Source organism: Gigantopelta aegis, chromosome 8 (genome assembly GCF_016097555.1).
Source record: "Gigantopelta aegis isolate Gae_Host chromosome 8, Gae_host_genome, whole genome shotgun sequence".
In the NCBI taxonomy this organism is placed as follows: domain Eukaryota; kingdom Metazoa; phylum Mollusca; class Gastropoda; order Neomphalida; family Peltospiridae; genus Gigantopelta; species Gigantopelta aegis.
In genome coordinates, this window is record NC_054706.1 from 64,358,594 (window position 1) to 64,362,680 (window position 4,087).

Here is a 4,087-nt window from a genome sequence, read left to right on the forward strand (position 1 = left end):
ACGTTGAGTTTCAGAGCCATGACGTCACCAGCTTAGACATTCGCCGATTGGTTACTCATCAGGCGCCGGTCTCCGATACCTCAGCCTGACCTGTTCACAAATGTCATTGCACGCTACGGCAATAAGGATTGATATAGAACACATTTTGTTAGGCTATTTCTTTGTCGCCAAACATTATGAAGTGAGATGTAATCGTATTTACAAGTATTTCACGCTTCTTCCTGAGCAGTTATCCGTGACTTTCTCCTGTCGTGACTGAAGCTGTATTATGTTAATGTCATTTCACCCCTTAAACGTACACATTTAATTTCACTCGACTTTCTAAAATAACATTTAACAAAGAAAACATTACCCCCTACCCCCCACCAAAAAACAAAACAACAAAAAAGGAAAAAAAGAAAAAGAAGAAGCACCCCCCCCCCCCCACAACAACAACAACCAACAAACCCCAAACAAATAAACAACACAATTTATAGACGCACTTGCAGTAATATTTATATACCAGTAGGACCTACATACCTTCTTATTTGATTTTAAAAGAGATTAAAAATTAAAAGGTATCATTTTTCAATATGCATCATGCATATATACATGTATGTATTCATGTATGTATTGTGTGCGTGCGTGTCTGGCGCGTACGTGCATTGTGTTAAACCCTTGCGTGTGTAGGCCTATAGGTTATTGTTGTGACACGAAACGGGACAAACTGTGTTAAAACATTGAGAGAGGAATTCACATTAAAAGTACTATTTGCTCTACAATAACATAATGAATATGTTAAATTTATGAAGATGTTTGTAAATCCAGTGGCGCATCCAGGAATTAATATGGGAGGTTCAAAAGTAAGTTGTAACAGTACCGACCCTAGTTATTAGGTAGTGTAAACATGTACAGCTGTTACAACATTTTTACAATTAAATTACTTATAATGCTTACTTAAAAGTTATTAATCTAGACAAAATCAGACACTATTAGAGAACATTGATTTATTAATCATCGGCTAGTAGATGTCAACCATTTGATAATTTTGATATAGTCTTAGAGAGGAAACCTGCTAAACCTTTCCATTGGCAGCAAAGGATATTTTATATACACCACCCCACAGACAGGATAGCACATACCACGGCCTTTGATATATCAGTCGTGGTGCACTGGCTGGAACGTGAAATAACCCAATGGGGATCGATCCCAAACCGACCGCGCATCAAGCGAGCGCTTTACCACTGGGCTACGTCACGCCGACCCCTCCCCCTTAGACAAAATTAATACATATATTTAGATTTCCTGCTGTTTATAGTAGCCTAGCTCCAAATTCATTTTATGCGAAATCTCCCCCCCCCCCCCAAAAAAAAAAAAATCCAAAATAATAATTTGTTTTTACTTACCTCAAAAACTGGAATTAGTGACTAACATTTAACAAGAGGCTCTTGAAGATTGGAGAGAGAGAGAGAGAGAGAGAGAGAGAGAGAGTGTGTGTGTGTGTATGTGGGATGGTGCGGGGGGTTGGGGGGGGGGTGTGTGTGGGGGTGGGGGGGGGGGTCGCGGGCATGTTATCCCGACAAATGGGCATTCTTGTGAAAAAAAGAAAGAAAACAAATTATGGTCATATAAGGTGTCCAAACACATACCCTACCCTATCCGTCGTATCCACGCTTAGAATGAAGGTTTTTGTTACCACATAAAATGTTCTACAATGGTGTCATTAAATCCACGCTGAAATAGCTACCGTACACTTATAACTTAGTTTTTTGTTTGTTTACCACTAAAACATATTGATTTGTTAAACATCAGCTAAGAGTATTTGATACTAAGACCATAAGCACCTCGGGCGAGCACTCTAGACGGGTAGATCCCGCTCCCTACCATACAGTTTGCTTTGTTTACCATTAGAACATTGATTTGTTAAACATCAGCTAAGAGTATTTGATACTAAGACCATAAGCACCTCGGGCGAGCACTCTAGACAGGTAGATCCCGCTCCCTACCATACAGTTTGCTTTGTTTACCATTAGAACATATTGATTTGTTAAACATCAGCTAAGAGTATTTGATACTAAGACCATAAGCACCTCGGGCGAGCACTCTAGACAGGTAGATCCCGCTCCCTACCATACAGTTTGCTTTGTTTACCATTAGAACATATTGATTTGTTAAACATCAGCTAAGAGTATTTGATACTAAGACCATAAGCACCTCGGGCGAGCACTCTAGACAGGTAGATCCCGCTCCCTACCATACAGTTTGCTTTGTTTACCACTAGAATATATTGATTTGTTAAACATCAGCTAAGAGTATTTGATACTAAGACCATAAGCACCTCGGGCGAGCACTCTAGACAGGTAGATCCCGCTCCCTACCATACAGTTTGCTTTGTTTACCATTAGAACATATTGATTTGTTAAACATCAGCTAAGAGTATTTGATACTAAGACCATAAGCACCTCGGGCGAGCACTCTAGACAGGTAGATCCCGCTCCCTACCATACAGTTTGCTTTGTTTACCATTAGAACATATTGATTTGTTAAACATCAGCTAAGAGTATTTGATACTAAGACCATAAGCACCTCGGGCGAGCACTCTAGACAGGTAGATCCCGCTCCCTACCATACAGTTTGCTTTGTTTACCATTAGAACATTGATTTGTTAAACATCAGCTAAGAGTATTTGATACTAAGACCATAAGCACCTCGGGCGAGCACTCTAGACAGGTAGATCCCGCTCCCTACCATACAGTTTGCTTTGTTTACCATTAGAACATATTGATTTGTTAAACATCAGCTAAGAGTATTTGATACTAAGACCATAAGCACCTCGGGCGAGCACTCTAGACAGGTAGATCCCGCTCCCTACCATACAGTTTGCTTTGTTTACCACTAGAACATTGATTTGTTAAACATCAGCTAAGAGTATTTGATACTAAGACCATAAGCACCTCGGGCGAGCACTCTAGACAGGTAGATCCCGCTCCCTATCATACAGTTTGCTTTGTTTACCACTAGAATATATTGATTTGTTAAACATCAGCTAAGAGTATTTGATACTAAGACCATAAGCACCTCGGGCGAGCACTCTAGACGGGTAGATCCCGCTCCCTACCATACAGTTTGCTTTGTTTACCACTAGAACATATTGATTTGTTAAACATCAGCTAAGAGTATTTGATACTAAGACCATAAGCACCTCGGGCGAGCACTCTAGACAGGTAGATCCCGTTCCCTACCATACAGTTTGCTTTGTTTACCATTAGAACATTGATTTGTTAAACATCAGCTAAGAGTATTTGATATTAAGACCATAAGCACCTCGGGCGAGCACTCTAGACAGGTAGATCCCGCTCCCTACCATACAGTTTGCTTTGTTTACCATTAGAACATATTGATTTGTTAAACATCAGCTAAGAGTATTTGATACTAAGACCATAAGCACCTCGGGCGAGCACTCTAGACAGGTAGATCCCGCTCCCTACCATACAGTTTGCTTTGTTTACCATTAGAACATATTGATTTGTTAAACATCAGCTAAGAGTATTTGATACTAAGACCATAAGCACCTCGGGCGAGCACTCTAGACAGGTAGATCCCGCTCCCTACCATACAGTTTGCTTTGTTTACCACTAGAATATATTGATTTGTTAAACATCAGCTAAGAGTATTTGATACTAAGACCATAAGCACCTCGGGCGAGCACTCTAGACAGGTAGATCCCGCTCCCTACCATACAGTTTGCTTTGTTTACCATTAGAACATATTGATTTGTTAAACATCAGCTAAGAGTATTTGATACTAAGACCATAAGCACCTCGGGCGAGCACTCTAGACAGGTAGATCCCGCTCCCTACCATACAGTTTGCTTTGTTTACCATTAGAACATATTGATTTGTTAAACATCAGCTAAGAGTATTTGATACTAAGACCATAAGCACCTCGGGCGAGCACTCTAGACAGGTAGATCCCGCTCCCTACCATACAGTTTGCTTTGTTTACCATTAGAACATTGATTTGTTAAACATCAGCTAAGAGTATTTGATACTAAGACCATAAGCACCTCGGGCGAGCACTCTAGACAGGTAGATCCCGCTCCCTACCA